This window comes from Puma concolor, chromosome A1 (assembly GCF_028749965.1).
Source record: "Puma concolor isolate L17-30 chromosome A1, mPumCon1.1.hap2, whole genome shotgun sequence".
In the NCBI taxonomy this organism is placed as follows: Eukaryota; Metazoa; Chordata; class Mammalia; order Carnivora; family Felidae; genus Puma; species Puma concolor.
The window spans coordinates 138,985,553-139,009,324 of NC_141667.1; the positions used below are offsets into that span (position 1 = coordinate 138,985,553).

The 23,772-nt window shown below is 40.9% G+C and overlaps 1 long non-coding RNA gene across 1 annotated transcript in view; it reads left to right on the plus strand.

Moving 5' to 3' along the window:
* LOC147584507 (uncharacterized) overlaps positions 1 to 13,907 on the plus strand; it is a 280,228-nt gene extending 266,321 nt beyond the window's left edge. Inside the window, exons 3-5 of the long non-coding RNA XR_015250532.1 lie at positions 5,946 to 6,103; positions 11,708 to 11,783; positions 12,920 to 13,907. This is a non-coding gene — a long non-coding RNA (uncharacterized LOC147584507). The remainder of the gene's footprint in view (positions 1 to 5,945; positions 6,104 to 11,707; positions 11,784 to 12,919) is intronic.
* The last annotated feature ends 9,865 nt before the right edge of the window (positions 13,908 to 23,772 follow it).

Below are 23,772 nucleotides of genomic sequence, written 5' to 3' on the forward strand. Positions count from 1 at the left end.
TCTTTCCATACTTTGGCTATTGTTGATAGTGCTGCTATCAACATGGAGGTGCATGTGCCCCTTCAAAACACCATCCCTGTGTCCCTTGGATAAATACCTAGTAGTGCAATTGCTGGGCCGCAGGGTAGTTCTATTTTTACTTTTTTGAGGAACCTCCATACTGTTTTCCAGAGTGGTTCCACCAGCTTGCATTCCCACCAGCAGTGCAAAAGAGATGCTTTCTCTGCATTCTCACCAACATCTGTTGTTGCCTGAGTTGTTAATGTTAGCCATTCTGACAGGTGTGAGGTGGTATCTCATTGTGATTTTGACTTGTATTTCTCTGATGATGAGTGATGGTGAGCATTTTTTCATGTGCCAGTTGGCTATCTGGATGTCTTCTCTGGAGAAGTGTCTATTCATGTCTTTTGCTCATTTCTTCACTGGATTATTCATTTTTTGAGCATTGAATTTGATAAATTCTTTATAGATTTTGGATACTAATGTCATTTGCAGATATCTTCTCCCATTCTGTCGGTTGCCTTTTAGTTTTTCTGATTGTTTCCTTCACTGTGCAGAAGCTTTTTATTTTGATGAGGTCCCAATAGTTCATGTTTGCTTTTGTTTCCCCTGCCTCCAGAGACGTGTTAAGAAGTTGTTGTGACCAAGATCAAAGAGGTTTTTGCCTGCTTTCTCCTCAAGGATTTTGATGGCTTCCTGTCTTACATTGAGGTCTTTCATCCATTTTGAGTTTATTTTTGTGTATGGTATAAGAAAGTGGTCCAGGTTCATTCTTCTGAATGTTGCTCCAGTTTTCCCAGCACCACTTGCTGAAGAGACTGTCTTTATTCCATTGGATATTCATTCCTGCTTTGTCAAATATTAGTTGGCCATATGTTTGTGGGTCCATTTCTGGGTTCTCTATTCTGTTCCACTTATCTGAGTGTCTGTTCTTGTGCCAGTACCATACTGTCTTGATGATTACAGCTTTGTAGTATAGCTTGAAGTCTGGGATTGTGATGCCTCCTGCTTTGGTTTTCTTTTTCAAGATTGGTTTGGCTATTGAGGGTCTTTTCTGGTTCCATACAAATTTTAGGATTGTTTGTTCTAGCTCTGTGAAGAATGCTGGTGTTATTTTAATAGGAATTGCATTGAATATGTAGATTGCTTTGGGTAATATTGACATGTTAACAATATTTGTTCTTCCTATCCAGGAACATGGAATATTTTTCCATTTTTTTGTGTTCAATTTTTTCTCATAAGCTTTCTATAGTTTTCAGTTATACATTAGAATTTTGACAGTAAGTGTAGTGAATCTGTACATTGCTGTGTGGGGGATGGACATTTTAATAATTTGTTACAATCCAGGAGTACTACATATCTTTCCATGTATTGGTTTCTTTATCAAGTTCTTACAGTTTTCAAGAGTACAAGTCTTTCACCCCCTTGGTTAAATTTATTCTTAGGTATTTCATTCTTGTTGATGAAATTGTAAATGGGATTGGCTTATTCATTTCTCTTTTTGTATCCTGTAGCTTGACCAACTTTGTTAGTTCTAACAGTGCAGATATATAGTGACAGTTTTACTCCTTTCCAATTTGGATGTCTTTCATTTGTTGCCTAATTGTTCTGGCTAGGATCCCAATTACTGTGTTGAATAAAAGTGGCAAGAAACCATCCTCGTCTTATTCCTGATCTTGGAAAACAAGATTTCCGCTTTTGCCATTAAGTGTAATGTTAGCTGTGGATTCATCCTATATGGCCTCTATTACTTTGAGGTACATTTCTTTTTCTGTATCATTTGGGTTGATTTATGGATGTTGAACCATCCTTGCATCACTGGAATAAATCCCATTTGATCACAGTGCATGATCTTTGCAAAGCACTGTTCATTTTATTCAGTATTTCTGTATCTCTGTTCATGAGGGATATTAGCCTGTGTGTTCTTGGCTTTTGATGTCCTTGTCTGGTTTAGTACCAGGATAAAACTGGTTTTGTAAAATCGGTTCCGAAAATCAGTTCCCCCATTCTGTTTTTTAGAAGAGTTTGAGGAGGATGTGTGTCACTAGTCTTTGAATCTTTGTTAGGATTCACCAGTGAAGATACCCCAGCCCTGTAGTTTGGTGTGTTGGGATGTTGTTGATTACTGAATAAATTTTATTTCTATTAATTGGTGTGCTTAGGTTTTATTTTTTTGTTTTCATGACTCGGTGATGGTAGGTTGGATGGGTCTAGAAATTCGTTTCTTCTAGGTTGTCCAATTTGGGGTGTGTATTTTTCCTAGCAGCCCCTTGGAGTCTTTTATATTTCTGTGGTATAAGTTGTAATGTGTCATTTTTCAGTTTTCATTTTATTTATGTGTGACTTCTCCTTTTTCTTTTTTTTTTTTTTTTTTAAATTTTTTTTTTCTTTTTTTCAACGTTTATTTATTTTTGGGACAGAGAGAGACAGAGCATGAACGGGGGAGGGGCAGAGAGAGAGGGAGACACAGAATCAGAAACAGGCTCCAGGCTCTGAGCCATCAGCCCAGAGCCCGACACGGGGCTCGAACTCACGGACCGCGAGATTGTGACCTGGCTGAAGTCGGGCGCCTAACCGACTGCGCCACCCAGGCGCCCCTGCTTTTTCTTAATGAGTCTAGCTAAAGATTTCTTTTCAAAGAACCAGCTCTTAGTTTCATCGATCTTTTCTATTTTCTTTTTAGTCTCTATTTCATTTATTTCTACTAACTTTGAACTTCATTTGTTATTTTTCTAGTTCCTTGAGGTATACATTTAGGTTGAGATTTTTGTTTCTTAATGTAGGCATTTCTTGCCATGAACTTCCCTCTTGGAACTGCTTTTCTGCATCCCTTATGTTTTGATATGTTGTTTTCATTTGTGTATGATATCTTTTAATTTCTTGTTTGATATCTTCATTCACCCATTGTTTAGTAGCATGATGTTTAATATCTCCATATTTGTGAATTTCCCAGGTTTTTTTTTCCTATCATTGGTTTTTAGTTTCATATCATGGTGGAAGATCAAGATATGTTCTCAACCTTTTTTAAGTTTATTAAGACTTGTTTTGTGGTCTAAGATCTATCTTGGAGATTGCTATATGTGCATTTGAGAAGAATGTGTTTTTTATTGCTTTCAGATGAAAAGTTCTGTATATGTTGTCAATTAAGGCAAACACTATTTATTGATTTTCTATCTGGATGATCAATCCATCGGTTAGGGAGGGGTATTTAAGTCACATATTGTATTGTCTATTTCTGTCTTCTTGGTTAATATTTGCTTTACATATTTAGCTGCTTCTGTGTTGGGTCTATAAATATTTTCTCATGTTGGACTGACCCCTTTATCATTATGAATGTCCTTTGTCTTCCATTACATTGTCCTTTTTTCTCACTTTAAAAATATTTTCTCATTATTTTTGTTTACATATAGCTATAGAAACATATGAAGTTTTGAATGTCACTTATTCCCTGGTTGCTTAAATTTGTGCTTTTGTTTCCTTATGTGTAAAATGGGTATAGTATTGCCTCATAGAGTTCTTGAGAGAACTGGATAAATTTTTTGGTTTTTTGTCTGAAAAATAGAGCTACTCCATGTTCCTTTTAGTTTCCATTTGCATTGAATGTCTTGTTCTATCCGTTCTCTTTGAGTCTGTGTGTGTCCTTACATCCGAAGGGAGTCTCATGTAGTCAGAATGGAGGTGGGTCTTGTTCTTTATATCAAATCACCCTCTGTCTTTTGATGGGAAGGATTAGTATTTTAACACTTACATAGGATAGATATATACTGACCGCCATTTTGTTGATTGTTTTCTGACAATTCTGGTATTTCTCTTTCTTTTCCTCATGTTCTCTTCCTTTGTGATTTCATGACTTTCTCTGCAGTGGTATTCATCAATTCCTTTATCTTGCCTTTTTTTGGTTATCTGCTATTGACTCTTCAACAAGGCAGAGGTTAAAGGCACTGATCCCCACCCCATGCTTTTGACTCCCCCAAACCTTAACTACTCACAGCCAATTGCTGACTGGACATGCTACCAATATTAACATAGTTGATTAACACATATATGAATTCATCTGTGTATTTGCAACCTATATTGTTCAAGGGGACAACAGTATACTTGATTGTACGTTGTTTTATGTAAGCCTCATTATAAGTGCAATCTATTTTAAGCTGATAATGACTTAAGTTTAAATGCATTCTTAAAGTCTTCAAATTTTGCTCTCTCCCATCCACATACTGTATTTTTTCAACTTTTGTCCTCTAATGTGGATACTTGCTTGATAAGTGATTTTTAAAATGATATACATGATCCACCACCTTTGTTATCTCTTTACCTTTAATAGTAAGATTTATGCTTTAATATGTCTCATTGTTACTAATTAGTGCCATTTCTTTTAAGCTTGTTGAAGTCCTTTTAACATGTCTTATAGGTTTATTTAGTGGTAACGAAGGCCTTTAGCATCTGCCTAACTCGTAGCATCTGGTAACTCTCTCTGTCCTTCAATTCTGATCACACCTTTGTCTGATACAGTGTTCTTGGTTGAAAGATTTTTTATTTAGCACTTGTAAGATATCCTGCCACTCATTTCTGGCCTGCAAAGATCTGAGAGTCTTTTGTGGGTTCACAGATCTTAACAAGATTTTTCTCTTGGCACTTTTAAGATTCCCTCCTTATCTTTGGGTTCATCTTATTTGAAACTCTCGGGGCTTCCTGGATCAGATGTCCTTTTCCTTCCTGAAGTTGGGGTGTTTTCAGACATTCTTTTTTCAGATAAGTCTTCTGCCTCTTTCTTTTTCGCTGCTCATTCTGGGAGTCCTGTAATGGGAATGTTGAGTGTCGGTATGCTTGCGTTGTTCCTTCAGTTCCTTAAGCTGTTTTTACTTTTGTTTGTTGTTTTTCCTTTTCCTTTTCCTTTTGGCTGTTCTGATTGGGTGCATTCCACTCCCTTGTCTTTTAGTTCACTGACTTTTTCTTCTGCTTCATTTAATCTGCATGGCATCCCTCTAGGATCATTTTCATTTCAGTTTGGTGTTCTTCAGCTCAGTGACTCCTATTTAACAGCCACTTCTCCCAGTGTTGAAGGAGTGGCCTCCGGTAGGAGATGAACCTCATCTTTCTCTAGCTCTTTATGGTCTCTCAAGCCGTTGGGATTTTCCAAACAGCTCATTTTATTTTTAGTCACTATCAGGAGTTGAGGATGTGCCACAGCCTGTCATTATCTGCAGGTGGAGGATCTCAGCTCCTGGCCTGGGGCTGATTAAAAGCTGCTGCCTGAGTGTCAGCTTCCAAATCATGCAACTATATACAGTCTTCCGGGGCATAAGCCCTGCTAGTCACCTAGAGGTGTCCCTTGGGTGGAATTTGCAAAAATTGAGGCACCAGACAAGTCGAGAAGTTTTCTGGGAGATACCCATAAGCCAGAGCCCGGCTAAGGGACAGTGCATAGCTGGTATCCACTGGCCTGTGGTACCTGAGAATGCCTGTGTAGATCCATAGATGAGCGCCAAACCTGAATCCTGACCCTCAGGCCAAAGCTGCATGATAAATCGGACTCTTTCACATGAAAAGGGTGTGTTTCAGTCTGTTGATGCAGTACCCTACGGGTTATAGCCGGCCAAGAACTTCCTTTGATTATTTTAGTCCTGTGGCACTTAGGAAACCCCCGTCCAGCAGAGCTGGGTACCTCCTGGCTGGGAGCCACAAAAAATTAAGGCACCACACATAAAAAATGGGGTACCAGATGCATGTAAAAGTTATCCCAGGGGTAGATCCTGGTGCTACAGAATCAAAGCAGCCATAGAGCATGAAAATGGTGCTTTAAAATAAGCACATGAGCCTCTTTCCTCACAGGTCCTGGGGCAGGTGAATGCTGGCCCAGGAGCCCTTGAAGAACTACTTCTGTAGCCTTAGGGACTTAGCGGATGTAAGCTTCATCAGTTTTTTTTTTAATCTTTATTTTTTAGAGAAATTGAGATTGATAGAGTGCAAACACGGGAGGAGCAGAGAGAGGGAGAATCTGCAGCAGGCTCCGAGCACAGAACCCAACACAAGGCTCCATGTCAGGAACCGGGCATTGGTGACCTGAGCCGAAGACAGACACTTAACCAACTGAGCCACCCAGGTACCCAAACCCCATTGGTTTTTAAAGTTGGGTGCTAGTCTCAAGAGTTGGGGTGCTTGATGGGCAACTTAAAACCCTGAGCTCCTCAGGAAAAAGCTGTGGACACTGAATTTCCTTCTGATAGTGGCTCCCACAGCCAGGTAGTCTCAGGGTCTCCTACCTACTTCTATGTGGGTTTTTTCTTCTTTGCCTCACGTGTAGGGGCTACTTAGTATTTAGGTCTTTTTTAGAGGAAACTATTCCTTCGGTGGTTGTAGGTTCATGTCCTTGGGAGGAGGTGAGTTCAGGATCTTGTAACCATGTTGAACCAGAAATCCTATTTTCCAAATAATAAACTGTGTGTCCTTTACAAATCTGGGCCAGCTGGAAAGTCAGAATTATCATGAGAGGAAATTCGGATAGGCCAGTTATACCAACACCAAATATGGCTACATACGGTATTCTTCTTTCCATTTAACATCTCTGACATTTTCTTTAACATTGCTTAACACACGGTAGTATTTGTTCCTATTCAGTATTTATCCTAGTCAGTGTCATATATACTATGATTGCAGCTGTTTCATCAACCATGTGATGTGTCCCAAGTGCCCAGCACCAGTCCGCATCCGTCTCCAAAGCCTCCCTATCCCATTTTCTAATGGCGTACTGGTAAAGATCCGTTCTGTGCCACACTGGCAACTTCAGACATTCTACGTGGATTCATGGTATTATCATCCACCGAAACATTTTCATTTCTTATAATTACCACTGTGATAGTAACACCTGCTTCTGGAGATTGATGAGGTCTCTAATCTAGTGTCAGAGAGTAGGGACCCACTGTCTGTCAGCTGCCATTATCAATAATACTAATTATTAATTAAACCTCAAGCATCTTAGACCCTTCCCTCTAAGTTTTAAATGTCCCAAATGCCTCTTCTTTGTCTCCTTTTCTCTACCCTCTCTCTTTTCTTTACATCTGCCCTCAACTGTTGCACTAAACCCCTGACTTCCACTGCTTTTGCATTTCTCCTCCCTTGCCACTAATAGCTATTTTCTCAAACATGAATCGGATCGCGTAACTCCCCTCAAAAATGTTTGTCCGTGGCATCAATTTCCAAGTCCTTAGTTTGATATCTAATGCTTAACAAAATGGGCTCAGCCGCCTGGCTTCTTAGCCTCACTGACTACATACAGTCCACAATGCTCCTCAATACTTTTTGTCCTTTGATACTGCAGTGCTTTGGCAAATTCTGCTCCCTGTGCTTGGAGAGCTCACCCTGCTTTCTTTCCGTGGTATGGTAGTGATTTCCTGTTTTCCCGCATCCCACCAACATCCAGTCTGTGTGCTATTGTTCTGTTCTCCCTGGTCCAGGAGGCTGACTGCTCAGGACTAACTTAGTTGCATTGCCTCGCTTTTCCTCTTCTTAAGTCCAGGCAATGGAAACACCTGTAAGAGATCCAAGGACAGGAAGATCCCGTCAGTCCTTGTGGTGGTACTGGATCCCCACTATTTACTGGTACCTTCATTACCAATTATTTGGCTTACCTTCCCAAATAGATAACCCAAAGGTAATCATGAGGAAACACCAAGTTAGGGGGTATTCCTCAAAATGTAACTGTTCTGTCTCTAAAAAATGTCAAGCTCCTTTCACTCACTCTTTTCCAAAGAAAAGCCTGAGAAAATTTTCTACATTTCAGAAAGCCATAGGAGCATAATAACTGGATGTGACTGAATCCTGAAGTGAAAATTACGTGAGAAAATGTTTTCAGGAAATACCTACTAATATATTCAGGGACACAGCTGCTTGGGTCTATGAATTACTCTCCAATTGTTCAGGAAAAGTGTTTGTAGATATCTAGATATAGATACAGGTATAGATATAGTTACAGGTATAGATTTAGATATAATGTGTGTGTATACATAGATCCTATAATTTCCCATTACCTTCCTTTTAATAATGGTAGCTATCAATTGACAGAACATTCTATGCTTCTGATGCTTTATGTCTAGTTGTCATTTTATCCATGTGTTCATCTCCAGCATGCAGGCTGGGAAGCCTGATTCTGTCCCCTTTACTAGGCAATTCAGTACCCTCTGCAGTACGATGGATACGATACAGCCTCCCTGTCAATATGGTAGCCACTGGCCACATATGGCTGCTGAGCACTTGACATCAGGCTAGTACAAACTGTTGTGACTGTAATACGCACATAACGTTTATCATGAAAAACCATGTAGAATACCTCAGTTTTTTTTCATGTTGATCACCTTCTGAGATGGTATTATTTTGGATGTATTATTAATTTTATCCTTTCCTCTTCCTGATTTAATGTGCTGAGTGTAAATTTTCCACTACACATGTAGCTCTCATTATTTCTTTTGGCTAGTGCTGGTCTACCCAGGTGAGCAAGTCGCTAATTAAGCTGCTTTGCTGATTCTCATTATTCCTCCGTGACAAGAGCACCAGAGTAATTCTTGCCTTCTCCATCTCTTTTTCAAACTGAGGGTGAGGTCTACTGGGCCAGTGTTCTTGAACTTCAGTGGACAGATCACCATGAGACATCTTGTTCAAATTTGGATTCTAGGATGCCTGGGTGGCTCAGTTGGTTGAGTATCCAACTTCTGCTCAGGTCATCATCTCGCTGTTCCTGAGTTCAAGCCCCACATTGGGCTTCCTGCTGTCAGAAGAGTTCTTCTACCTGCCCCCCCCCCCGAAATAAAATAAACCTTCAAAAAATATATGGATTCTGACCAGTAGGTTGGGGGAGGGCCTGTGAATCAGCATTTCTAACAAGCTCCCAGGTGGTGGTCTGGAACCACACTGGATAGACAAAGACATGCCAGCCTTTAATTTGATGCAGGTGTTAGCATATAAATGTTTCATTAACTGAAGGAAAATCAGTATTTTAGGAAACCTAATTCCTGCTAACCACTTCTAGTTATATCAAATAGTCATAAGAATGATTTTCCCAAATCCACAGTACGAGTTACCGCACTATTAACGTAAACAAACCTTTCTATTAAGAAGATACTACTGCCTTTCTGGAAGCACACCGTATGTTCACAACCCCAGCTCAAAGTCAGCTGAACTTCAGGTCCCCTGAATTCTGGATACACTTTAGAAATTCCCGCGAGATGGAGAAAAGACCAGCTTCCTCCTTTGTGCCTAGAATTTCATCAGAATTTTTCTCCATTTCAGTTTGTTTCAAATGAAAGAATGTGTTGTCGTCTTATCTGTCTCTAGCTAATAGCACACCCAGGTTCATGTGGGCCAGGAACTGTGTCCTACCACAGTGTAGTTCTCTACCCTGTCAGACACCAAAGCAGATACATCAGAGCTCCACTAAGGGGGCGCAGGGCTGGCTTGTCACACAGCCTCAACAATAAGGAATGTTCCATAGTATTGGGCTGAACATACAGTCATTCCCAAGGGAAAATGTAGTAAGAGGGATATTTTTGTGGACTTAACTAATAGTAGTAGTATTACCTTCCATCACGTTGGGCTCGATTGACTCACCCTGGGAGGTGATGATGCTTCTCATCTTGTAGAAGACGGAACGGATTAGATGGGAATCCACACCGGAATCCAGGACTTGAGTCCATTTCGGCCACCACCGTGCAAACCTTGGGCAAGAAGCAGAAGAAACAAGTGGGCGCAGGAGGTCGTGTCAGTTACGCTCTACGGTGCACTCTAGGCTTCCTGTCTTGTCCTCCCCTCAAGGAAATGCCCGATCAACACATTCATATGAAAGGAAGAATGGAATTGCTACATTTCCCGAAGCGTAGCAAGATGGAGGCAGGGCAGAGCACAGGAGGAAGCCTGCCCGTTACCCTGAGTTCGTGTCCCCTCAGGCAACATAAGCCAAGCCCTGTCTCCTTCATTCAGACACCCAAGCAATTCTCGTTTACCAACAGAAAGAAACATCTTTTTTTCTTTTCTAGTCAGTATGAAAATAAATTCACTGACGATCTAAAAATGGACCTAAGATTCTATACACACGATCCTTTTTGCTTCTTCGGGTTATTTTTTGCTTCCTAGAAGTGCTTATTAATGAGCAGAACTTTATTTATTTTTTTTTTAATTTTTTTTTTTTTTAACGTTTATTTTATTTTTGGGGCAGAGAGAGACAGAGCATGAACGGGGGAGGGGCAGAGAGAGAGGGAGACACAGAATCGGAAACAGAATGAGCAGAACTTTAAATAGGTACTTGCTGAAGGTTGAGACCTATTTTCTCCCACTGTGTGATAGGCACAATAATAAATTACAAGAACAACCAGGACAGGTAAGAAATAAGTGGGTGTTATTGTCGAAAATTAGCAGGCCATGAAGATTTTCATTTAAAAAGTAACTTCTTCACACTAATCATAAAGCCATATTAATTGAAATGATGTGTCCTGAGACTATCCAAACAATGTACTTAACCCAGTAAGATATGATCCATCATTGATTATGTTTCTTACCTGCCTGAAAGAATAGTTTTCCTCTGGCTAGATTTTGCCATCCCCTTCCATGTTACCATAATGGCCAGAAGGGGCTATCTATTAGTGGAAAACTATCATTGAGCAATAAGAAAGTAGCAGGTCACCTACCACATGAGTCCGTGTGACAGACTCCCTCAGCACAGGTGAGATTCCAAATCCTGGCATGCAGATGCAGATCCCTTTGAGCATCCTTCGCATGGCTCTTTGGTGTGCATTTGTGAGGAACAAGAGTCTCCCTCTGTCCTACAATGAAGCTCTCCTCCCTGGAGTTCTGGAATGCCCAAAAGAGAGGCCACAGTGAAATGCATGTTGGCATCAATCGTAACAAGATAGAGTTTTAAGTAGCAAGAGATGGAGACAATACTTTCAATATAATGAACCTAATTCTCAAGGTCAAGTAGCTCTGTGAACATCCAGAGATCAAATTTCATTCTACCAGTACAGTTTCACATTTTTAAAAGAATTCTTCTACAAACTCCTGATTATCCCCAGCTGGGGTTCTTGCAGGGCAGTCCTCATAGGTTTCAAAAAAAAAAAAAAATCATACCTGCCGCCATATTGGTCACTGACCTACCAGAATGCTGAAATTTATTAACCCAGTTAAAAGCCCATGGCATGTACATAAAACCAGAAAAAAACAGAGTTGACCATAAATAAACATAAGTGTACAATTTGGCCATGTCATCAAGTTCTCTGACTCAACATCAAACCTTTTCCTGGAGAACATGCTGGGGCCTTCTCCCCTCAAATGGCGTGGAAAGATGCTAATGAAAATTTTAAGTTCTTACTGGGGAGCCATCATGCTGATTATGCTTTTCTTTCTTTTTAAGTTTATTTATTTATTTCGAGACAGGGAGAATCCCAAGCAGGGTCCGCACTGTCAGTGCAGAGCCCAACACGGGGTTCAAACCCACGAACCCTGAGATCATGACCTGAGCCAAAATCAGGGCTTAGCCCACTGAGCCACCCAGGCAACCCACTGATCAGGCTTTTATATCTGAGCACTTACCTGTCTGTAAGAAGTAAATGACTAGGTTCTAGGCACATTGTTTCCCTCAATGCTACAGAACTGTGTTCCCTTTAAAGCCAATTGTGTGAGAATCGTGTCACTACTTACCTTTACTCTGCTTCCTCTTACGCAGTAGCTCCAGCTCTCCCTGAGGAATGAAGCTGTGGACTCTGCTTGTGGCAAAGCTCAGTAAGCCCTTAAAAAATCAGGTAAAAATGAAGAAATTAGTAGGGTGAATTTGTACATCCAGTCAGATGGATATTTCTTTAAATTGGTGTTAAGGAAAATACAAAAAGCAAAGGGATCAAGTCAACAGGGGAAAAGAAGAAACGGTGAATGTTGAGAGCTCAGTGCCCTTTTTGTGAATTACACACACATCACCAGCACCACCCTGGTCCACACTTCCCATCATTAGACCGCACCGTTACCTTGTTTATACCTGGCGCGGAGCAGCCATATAAACCAAAAAACATTAGTGAACCAAAGGCTTTACAGTCTCCACGGAGAACGAGACTATGTAAGAAAAGACATTAGCCCCACAACATAAGGTTCGAAAAGGAAACTGGGATTCTTTGTTCATGTCCCCAATGGGAGTACAACGCAGTATAGAGACCACTTGATTTCATGAGAATGGCCAGGTTTTGAAAACCGGGTATTACCAAGTGTTGGTGAGATAAGGACTCAGGTAAACAGCTCCTCGAAGTTAAAAATCGGTAAAGCAGGGGTGCCTGGGTGGCTCCGTCGGTTAAGTGTCTGACTTGGGATGAGGTTGTCTCAGTCCTTCTCTCTTGGCCCCTCCCCTACTCTCACATATGTGTGGTCTCCCTCTCAAAAATTGCAAGTGTTTTAAAAATCAGTACAGCAGTTCTAGAAAGCAGTCCACCTGTATTTGATGAAATAAATGAGCTTAAGCTCCGTCAACAATACCACTCCTGGGGAAATACCTCAGAGAAATTCTCAGCCTGGTAAGCATCACAAAGAACGTGTCCATATGGTCGTATTTTCTTTGTCATCATAGAGATTGGGCAGCCATCCGGGTGCCCACAATGAGGGGAAGAGGTAAGAAAAAGAAGATATATGTGTTCCACGGACAATGGGCAGGAGTTAGAAGCAATAAACTTGATCCCTAGAGCAATATTAATAGAGCCTAAAAACAACATTAAGTGACAAAGTTTTTAAAAATAGACATAGAGAACAACACTACTCACTTCCCAGGAGTGCCAAATGATGTTCCAATGACAACAGAGGGGCAGCCTATGAGAGGAACACAAGGGACAGTAAGAATGAAAGAAGGCTTTTTTAAATTAATCAAATTATTATCCTATATGTATTTTCCTCTCCACAGGAAGCAGTCGTCAATGCTCAAGTTAAATCTGTATGGCCAGTAGCAAAGAGCAAACTCCAGACTCGGGTGGCCTATTACTCAGCTCAACAGTGCCAGCTACCAACATGGTTTTGGCCAGTAGTCCCTTTATGGTTAGACAAGATGCATCCAAATTACCGATATCGAAAAACACACCTGCCACCCCAACCATCTGAAATAAAATGTCTGTCCTCCCATCTTGACACACCCATCTCCTTAATCACCTGGAAGGTGGGGCTTGCATGTAGAATTCTTGTCCTTTTCAGAGTTTGCTCTGAAACATGGGGGCCTGGAGCCGGCTCTCCACAATCCTCCCTTCTCTCTGTCCTCGGTTCTATCTTGTATTCATGCCTAGGGCTTCCCAGCTAGTACTTCAAGTTCCAGCCATTTCTTCCCCCGCAATCACAATGGCCATCTCTGGAGCAGAGGCAGTATAGCCCGCAGTCAGGAGCAGGGTCCCTAAGGAAAGGGCTGTGCCATCCCATGAACAGGCTGTTTGGACAGGCAGTTCTGGGTCCTGAGCCTCAGTAGCACCTGGAAGGGATGGTGTGGGCTCTGAGGATGCATGTCCTCTGGGCCCTGCAGATCCCTCACCCCAGGAGGAGGAAAGCCCAAACAAGTCCCCAAGAGTGAGGTGGGGGCCCTCTTGTGTAGGCCAAAGCACTTCTAGAACACTGTTCTTATGGCCCAAGGATTTGTATTCCTCCCAAATCCGTAGGTTGAAGCCCTAACCCCCAATGTGAGGATAGGTGGAGACAGAACCTTAGGGCAGTATTTAGGTTTAGATAGGGACCCTCCCCCCATGATGGCATTAATGTCTTTACAAGAAGAAAGTGAGAACAGAGCTTTTTCTCTCTACCATGTGAAGACACAGGTTGGAGGTCTTTACCTGGCACAGTCTGCGAGCACCTTGGTCTTGGACTTCCAGCCTCTAGAACCCTGACAAATAAATCCCTGTGTGTTTAAGCCATCTGGTCTGTGGTATTTTGTCACGGCAACCAAAGCTGACGACGACATGTTCTTTAAGAGACTCCCCATCAGCTCTGTGGGTCAGATGCATAACATAGGCCAGCAACAAGTTTCTGATAATAAAGAAAACATTAAAAAGAGAAAGCACTGTGACAATTATAACTGATTTAGCTTTTTATTTGTTGGGAATTCAGACTCCCAGCACCTGGAATATCATACTTATGGGTAAATGATTACAAAGAGCAGCCTAATACCTTCCAGCTTCTGTACTTTATAAATAAAACTTGAAAATGATCAACATTAATTGATTCTTAAGTGGAAAAGGGAAAATGTTGGAATATTAAATGAAGATGGTTTTGGTCCACTGTTTGTCATAATCCATAATTAAACAAAATCTGTATTTTATTATGATTGCAATCTCTAAATAAAAACCGGTCTAATACTTAGAAATTTATGACAAAATTGTGATTTTTCTTCTAGCTTTTGGTAGTAAATTAGTGTGCAGTATTTATTAAATCAACAGTTATTATACCTTTTAAAGATAGTTAAAGATTATGAGATTAACACTATATTATGACCATTAATATATTCACGTAGTAAAATAGCTTAGAATGTTTTTAATAATTATGCAAAAGAAGAAAGTATGATTACCATAATCCTTAGTAGGCTCATAAGTATTTAATCTGGTGAAAGGAATAGACCCAAATAAAACAAACAAAAACATTGGAAAATGCTGGTACAGCAGAAAAAGTAGGAGTTTTGTGGAGTAACTTACTCCCAAAAAGTTTTAGTGCTCCATCATTGGTGAAGAACTATAGTTTCATTCCTGGAATTTTTTTTTAAGGTTTATTTTTGAGAAAGATCAAGTGGGGGAGGGGCAGAAAGAGAATCCCAGGCAGGCTCCATGCTATCAGCACAGAGCCCAGCGTGGGGCTTGAACTCAGGAACCTCAAGATCATGACCTGAGTCGAGATCAAGAATCAGATGCTTAACCAACTGAGCCACACAGGTGCCCCTCTTCACCTGACTTCTAACAGAATCACATGGACAAGTTAACTGACCTATCTGCCAGGCTCTACTTGGACATTGCTACTTGCCTGGTACTCCCTGTCCCCACCACCCAGCTCTCAAATGTGCTACCGTAGCCCTCAGTAAATCTCATCTGCCTCTCTATTCTATTTATCACTCATGCCGAGGAAGGATCTTTGGAAGAGGTGTCTGGAAGCTGAAACTAGACTGGCAGTTACCAAAACAGCAACGGCTTTGAGCAAAGCCTAGCAAATTTCAGTATGTCATTTTCTTTTCTTCGCGGGACAGATGCAAAGAAAAACAATGTTCACAGGATTTGTTCCTACCGCCTGGCATCCTTCAAAGACCTCACGTAGATGGTCACTGAAGGTGCTTTTTAATTAACACAGTGGTCTCTAGATATCTTCATTAGGACTACCGTCGGCGGAAGGGAGTTCTCTGCCACACCACCCCCACCCCCACCCCCCCCACCCCCCGTTTCTGTCATTAAATGTGATTAGTCATTTTAACTTATCACCGGGATCTCTCAGGTCACTTAAGGGCAAATTTAGTATTCTTGGAAAAGCATTTGCTCGACACAAGCTGCTTTAGAATAAACAGAAAACTGATTCCGCATCTTCCTGAATACACAACACAGGCATTCATTCAATCCGACGTGTACTTACTTAGCACAGTCTTGTGCCAGGCCCTGGGGCCACAGGAGTGAACTAGAAAGACCCGGTCTCTGCCTTCACGGGGCTCTCAGATTAGGGGGAAAGTGCACACGTGAGTCAGAATGGCAGAGGCTGGACATTTGTTACCCATTTCATTCGGCAAAAAACTGAGTGGGAAAGGTGTTTTCATGACTTGTATTCAGATGTCAGAAGTAAGGATCCAAAATGCAGATGTCACCGAGGTTCAGAAACTATCACCTCCCCGCTGTTCCCACAGTGCACAGTGGGCTGATGAGCCTCCTGTCTTCCCCGCATCTCCAGTGCCCACTCGGGCCACAAGGGATGACTGCGGAGGGACCATGCCACAGAGGAGCAGTTCTAGGCTAAGGGGGTCTGCGTAACACCCACCAGGAAATTAAGACGAAAAACATCTGCCTTTTTCATGACTGCTTTTCATTATACTCTAAGGCAGAAAGAGATTCTATGGCCATCTTCTCAATTTGCCTATGGATGCACTTCCTTCTCCCAAAAAACAACCAGAGGTTTGATCGTGAGCCTGTCGTATTCCTTGAAGGGGAGGGAGAGAAACTTGCCACAAGCTCTACAAATAGCTTATTTCACCGCACGTACACATTCCAACTCTGTACAAGTCTTCCCGAAACCTTCAAGGACCTATTATCTCCATTTATCCTTGGTTAGATTTTTCTATTTTGCTTCCTCATAAGCTCTTCATTTCCCACCCTATCATCTTTCCCTGCAGCCTGAGAGTCTTTGTTCTGCTATGCACTTGTGACAACTGGGGACGCTACACTTTCCTGGCTGCCAGCCATGGAATTTGCAACACTTTTAAGAAAAGGCTTTGGCAATTTTTACTCTTGTCATTTGCTTCACATCTGTGGCTGATGTGGGAAGAACAAAGCTCAGGCAATTTGTTCCTGCTCTCTAGCTCACGGCAGTGCCTTCCAAGTTTCTGCTCACCCTATCCGCCTCCCAGAATGTTGCTAAGTTTCTTCTCTAGCCTGGGCAGCACCACTGCATGAATAAGAGGACATGCCTCATGCTTTCAAGGCTTTTTAACCCGGCCAATTGATCTGGATTCCAAACAGGTATTTTGAACATTTTTTCAAGCAGAAAATCCCATGCATTTTATACAAGTGTAGTGGCTTGGAGGTGTTTGCTGTGAAAGAGACAGGAGTTGGAGTGCTTGCTCTGCCAGGTACTAGCTGTAAGACTATGGCCAAAAGTTTTAACTCTCCAAGTCTTAATGGGTTGAGTTTTCCCCCACGTGTACAAAAGGAAGAAAAGCACCTGTCTCCTCACGTTACTGGGACAGTGGCCCAAGGCGGTACTTGAATCTGGCATATAATAATTGTTAGCTGAATGTTACACAGTATTACTTAGAGACAGTGGATGATATACACATCGCTGAACACCTATGGGCAAGACCCATGCCAGGCGCAATGTGAAAGAAAGAAAAAAAATACTAAGTCCTGCATACGTATTATATGCCCACCCTCTCTTATGTGCGTTTTTAAATCATCACGTAAAGTGAATGACTGCTGTCTTTGCAAAGCTTAAAATGGCACGCATGCAGTAATCATACTGTGCAATGTGTGTGAGAAGTGCTGTACTCACACGCCATCACAAGGAACTCCACTAAAGGGACGGAAGGAGGAGCGGAAGTGCGTAAGCCTCGTGGACCTGATCTTGCCAATGTTCATGTCTCGACCCCGAATACAGAATCGCCTCTGAAATAGGCATTCAGGAAACAGCGTATTGAGGATAAAGATAGACTCTATACTTAACCAGCGATAGAAATCTAACTCAGTCTGCCTTTGAGCCAGAAAGGCAACTGCTTGACTTACGAAACTAAGAGGTTGTAAGGTGGAGTGAGGATCCATCTTGCGATATGGCTGAACCCCGGGGCTCCAGTGATGGCGTGAGAAAGCAGACAGTGGGCTCTAATTTCTTCTAGGTTGGCTTCATTCTCAGGTAGGCTTTCACTCTGTGTTGGCCACTGCAGTGAGGGCTGACAGCCTTATGATTCAGCAGGAACAACTAAAAGATCATTTTGGGAACATTCCAGGGTTCCATCTCACTTGACCAGCTCAGGGCATGTGCTCAATATTGAAATAATCACAAGGCTAGGAAGAGTGAATATGCCAACTGGGTAAGTCTGGGCCCCTTCCACGCCTTAGACCGGAAACTCAAGTTCACCATACTGAAAGCCTTTGGATGGGGTGCTAGGGAGACGTGTTTCCCCCAAAGAAAATTAGGCTACTGATTTTCCTGTGCTCTTGGATATGGCAAAATCAGTACACATAGTCATTGTGTGGTCTGAATTACGGACCCTGAAGAAGTGGTAGGATTTACATGAGCATAGGAGGAACAAAATAATACTACAAGGCTCTATACTGAGATGGATATAAGGAACCATCACTCATACTGTGGGAAGCAGTGCATGAGTGATGAGGCATCAGGCTATGAGGCTAGGTCAAAGCTAGATGTCAGTCCATACTGAGGATAAAGCAAAATGTATCTGGTTTGGTAGAAATGTGGAAGTTACTGCAGTTTTCTCTTGCTGTGTGTGTTTAACAAACCACACCAAAACATAATGAGTTGCTTAAAGCAAGGGCAGCTCATTTCAGCTCCACTTGGTTTCAGTCGGACCGCATCAAAGGCTGGGGACAGAAATAATCTCACGGCACGCTCACTCACATGTCTAAAAGTTGATGCTAGGTAGTGGCTGGACCTTAGTTGGGACTAAGGCGGGAAGAGATGGCCTCCTCGTGCTTGTTTGGCTTCCCCATGTCATGATGTCTGGGTTCCAAGAGGGAGTGTCTCAAGGTACCAGGTGGAGCCATTCATGACTTAGTATTGTTTCCTGTACTGGACTCCAGTACTGATTGGAAGTGATTACTGGTCCCTCTAAATTTTGTATTTGACCTAAACTCTACAGGTCCAACGACAAGATACAGTGCTACCTGAGAGGGCAAGTACTGAAGTAAAAAAAAATAAATAAATAAATAAAAATCCATGAACAGAAGATTTATGATGCTTTAGGAAAGAACAGTAAAGGATACGTGTGCATAAGATATTACGATAATAGAGACAAATCCAAGAAAATATTAAGGGGCACCTGATCTCTTGAATGTAATACATGAGAAGTGAAAATATGATTGTAAATGTTGAGGTAATTATTATTTCTGGAGCGTAGTGACTCTTTTCTGCCTCCCTCTCATTTTTAAGGACCCATGGGAATCACACGGAGAGCACCCAGACAATTTCCCCATATCACGATTCCTATCTCACTCGTATCTGCCAGAGAAACATGATTCCACCTACCACACTTAATTCTAGCCTTATAGAAGAATGCAAAATTCTTGGTAATGGCTAGGGATTGAATTGTGTCCTCATAAAAAAAAAAATTATACGTTAAAGCCTTAATCTCCAATGTGACAGTATTGGGAGGTGGCATCAGATACTGGAGATAATTAGGTTTAGATTATGTCATGAGCATGAGGCCCTGACACGCAAAGACACAAGAAGTGTGCCATCTACGGAGCAGGAAGAAAGTTGTCACCAGAAACTAACAACGCTGGCACCTTGATTTTGGACTTCTAGCCTTCAGAAATTTGAGAAAATGGGTTTCCCCTTTATAAGCCACCTGCTATAAATTTTTGTTAGGGCAGCCCTAGCTGACCAAAGCAGTAATTAAAACTACCCTAGGGATGCCTGGGTGGCTCAGTCATTTAAGCATCCCACTTTGGCTCAGGGGAGGATATCATGGTTTGTGAGTTCGAGCCCCACATCAGGCCCTTTACTGTCAGCATAGAGTCTGCTTCAGATCCTCTGTCTCCGTCTCTCTCTGCCCCACCCCCACATGCACATACGCTCTCTCTCCCTCTCTCTCAAAAATAGACATTTCAAAGCCTACCCTTATGTAAAGCCTGATTGCCACATATTTAACTATCTCTGTGCTAGTTCTTTTATAATTCATATCGGTTTTCCTAAATATTTTCTTTCCAAGTGGGAAAGGCAATGTCATAATACCAGACCACTATTATCTTCAACAGCTTTTGTTAAGTTCTCAGAATATCATTCATTTCTTAAGTAATAGTAATTGTGAATTTTTGCAACGTCAGTCACCAAGTTAGTTAAAACAGAAATTTCCCCCAAAATAAACAAGAGGAAAAGGCAGTCTCTTCAATAAAGGGGTGTTGGGAAAACTGGAGAGATACAATACAAAAGAATGAAATGAAACCACTGTCTATACCATGCATAAAAATTAACTCAAAATGAAGTAAAGACCTGAACTTTAAGACCTGAAACCATAAAACTCAGAGAAGAAAATATAGCTGGTAGGCTTCTGGGCAGTGATTTTTTTTTTGGACCTGACACCTAAAATAAAAGCAGCAAAAGCAAAAAATGAAAGCTTTTTTTAAACTAAAAGGCTTCTGCACAGCAAAAAGAAACCTAAAAAATGAAAACGCAACCTACCAAGTAGGAGAAAGTATTTGCAAATCTTCTATCTTACAGGGTGCTAATATCCACAATGTAAAAAGAACTTATAATTCAGTAGCAAAAAAAAAAAAAAAAAATTCAAAGATGGGGAAAGGTTCTGAGTAGACATTTTTCTTCAGAGATACAGAAGGCCAACAAACACACAAAATGATGCTCAGAATCATTAATCATCAGGTAAATGACAATCAAAACCATATGAACTATCACCTCACACTATTTAAAAAAACAAAAACAAGAATGACTAGGATCAAAAAGACAAGATATAACAAGGGTTTGAGAGGATGTCGAGGAAAGGGAAGGCTCGTGCACATTACATTCCCTTGGTGGGAATGTCAACTGGCATAGCAACTATGAAAACAGCACGGAAGGTCATCAAAAAATTACAAATGGAGCCATCATGTGATCCAGCCACTCCACTTTGGGCTATCTGTATGAAGGAGATGAAAACACTAACTCAAAAATCTATCTGCACCCCCATGCTCAACATTTAAGAAACAGTTAACACTTACTCTTCTGCAAATATTCCAAAGAATAGAAAAGAAACCTTTCAAATATATTTTATAAGACCAGAATTACATCAATACTAAAACCAGACAAAGATACTACCAAAAAAAACAAAAAAAAGGACACTACCGGCCAATATCCCATCCCTGAGGAATACAGATGCAAAAATCCTCAATGAAATATTAGCAACCCACATTCAACAATACATTAAAAGGATCCTTCATATGTATCAAGTGCAGTTTATTCCTGTGATGCAGGGATGATTCAATAGTTGCAAATCATTCAATGTGATACATCACCTCAATAAGAGAAAGGAAAAAAAATCCTATGATCATCTCAATAGATGCAGAAAATTCATCTGACAAAATTCAACATTCATTCATGATAAAATGTTTCGGCAAAGTGGGTTTAGAGGGAACATACTTTAACAGAGTAAAGACCATATACAACAAACCCAAGCTAACATAATGCTGAGTAGTGAGAAACTTAGAGCTTTTCCTCTAAGCTCAGGAACAAGATAGGGATGTCCACTCACACCACTTTATTCAACATAGTGTTAGAAGTCCTCGCTGCATCAGGTAAGAAAAAAGAAATACAAGGCATCCACATTGGTCAAGAAGTAAAACTATCTCTATTTGCAGACGACATGATACTGTATATAGAAAACCCTAAAGACTCCAATAAAACACTATTACAAGTAATGGCTTATTTAAGTCAAGTTACAAAATATAAAATTAATATACAGAAATTTGTTGCATTTCTCTACAGTAATAACAAAGTAGAAAGCGAAAAAAACAATTTACATCTGCACCAACAAGAATCAAATACCTGGGGATAAACTTAACCAAGGAGGTGAAAGACGTGTATTCTGAAAACTGTAAAACATTGCTGAAAGAAACCGAAGGTGATACAAATAAAGGGCAAGATATTCCATGTTCTTGGATTGGAATAATTAGTATTGTTAAAATGATTATACTACCCAAAGCAATTTACAGATTCAGCACAATCTCTATCAAAATGCCAATTACTTTTCACATAACTAGAAAAAATACGCTAAAATTTGTATGGAATCACTGAAGACCCCAATTAGCAAAAGCAATTTTGAGAAGAACAAAGCTCGAAGTATCACAATCCCCTATTTCGGTATATGCTACGAAGATGTTATAATCAAAACAGTGTGGTACTGGCACAAAACAGACACCTAGATCTCTGGAACAGGAGAGTCCAGAAATAAACCGACATTTATATGTTCAGTCAATCTGTGTCAAAGTGTTAGGAAAAATGGACAGCTACATGCCGAAGAATGAAAGTGGAACTCTCTCTTAAATTTATACACAAAGATAAACTCAACATTTATTCAAGGTCTAAAGATGAGCTTCAAAAACATAAAATTACTAGAAGAAAACATAATTAGGCAGTTACCTCTTTGATGTGAGCCTTAGCACCAGTTTTCTAGATTTGTCTCCTCACAAAGGAAACACAAGGTAAAATTATTGGAAATACACTAAAATAAAAATCTTTTGCACAGCAAATTGAACTACCAGCAAAATGAAAAGGCAACCCATGGAATGGGACAAGATATTCACAAACGACCGATATCAGATAAAGGGGTGATATCCAAAAACTATTAAGAACTTACACAACTCAACACCAAAAACCATACAAGAAAAAAGTAATCCAATTTAAAAATGGGCAGAGGACTGGAGTACATGTTTTTCTGAAGAACAAATCTGCATGGCCAACAGACACATGAAAAAAATGCTCAGTATCACTAATCATCAAGAAATACAAATCAAAATAAAAATGGCCAATATAAAAAAGACAAGAATTATAAAGTGTTGGCAAGGATGTATAGAAAAAGGAAACTTCGGGGCGCCTGGGTGGCTCAGTCGGTTGAAGGCCTGACTTCGGCTCAGGTCATGATCTCACGGTCGGTGAGTTCGAGCCCTGCGTCGGCCTCTGTGCTGACAGCTTGGAGCCTGGAGCCTGCTTCGGATTCTGTGTCTCCCTCTCTCTCTGCCCCTGCCTTGCTCTCACTCTATCTCTCTCGGTCTCAAAAATAAACATTAAAAAAAAATTAAAAAAAGAAAAAGGAACCTTCATGCAGTGTTGGTGGGAGTGCAAACTGGTACAGCCACTGTGGACAACAGTAGGGAGGTTCCTCAGAAAGTTAAAAATACAAAAATTGTATCAACCAGTAATTCCACTACTGGTATTTACCCAAAGAAAATGAAACCACTAATTTAAAAACTCAACATGCGTGCCTCTGTTTATTGCAGCATTGTCTATACAAGCCGAGATACGAAAATAACTTCAGTGTCCATCAGTAAGTGAATGGATAAAGATGTGCTGTGTGTATATAAGGAAATACTACTCAACCATAAAAAAGAAAGAAAACTTGCCATTTGTGATAACATGGGTGGACCTAGAAGGTAATGTGCTAAGTGAATCAAGTCACAGGAAGAAAATATCATAGGATTTTATTTGTATGTGGAAAAAGAAATCAAAACACCAACAGACTTGTAAGTATGGAGAACAAACAGGTGGATGCCAAAGGGCATGGGGGAGGAGGATGGGCAAAGCAGGTGAAGGGGATTAAAAAGTAAAAGCCTGGGGGCGCCTGGGTGGCGCAGTCGGTTAAGCGTCCAACTTCAGCCAGGTCACGATCTCGCGGTCCGTGAGTTCGAGCCCCGCGTCAGGCTCTGGGCTGACGGCTCAGAGCCTGGAGCCTGTTTCTGATTCTGTGTCTCCCTCTATCTCTGCCCCTCGCCCGTTCATGCTCTGTCTCTCTCTGTCCCAAAAATAAATAAACGTCGAAAAAAAAAATTTAAAAAAAAAAAAAAAAGTAAAATCTTCCAGTTTTTAAATAAATAAGACATGGGATGTGATGAAGTAAGACATAGGGAATTTTAATCAGTAGTATTTTAACAACTTTGTATGGTGAGAGAGGCTAACTAGACTTATTCTGGTGACCAATTCATAATGTATATAACTATCAAATCATTGTTATATACCTGCAACTAATATAATGTTGATTGTCAGTTATTCATTTAAAAACCTATTCCTGGGGTGCCTGGGTGGCTCAGTCAGTTAAGCGTCCGACTTCAGCTCAGGTCATGATGTCACGGTTCACAAGTTTGAGCCCCGTGTCACACT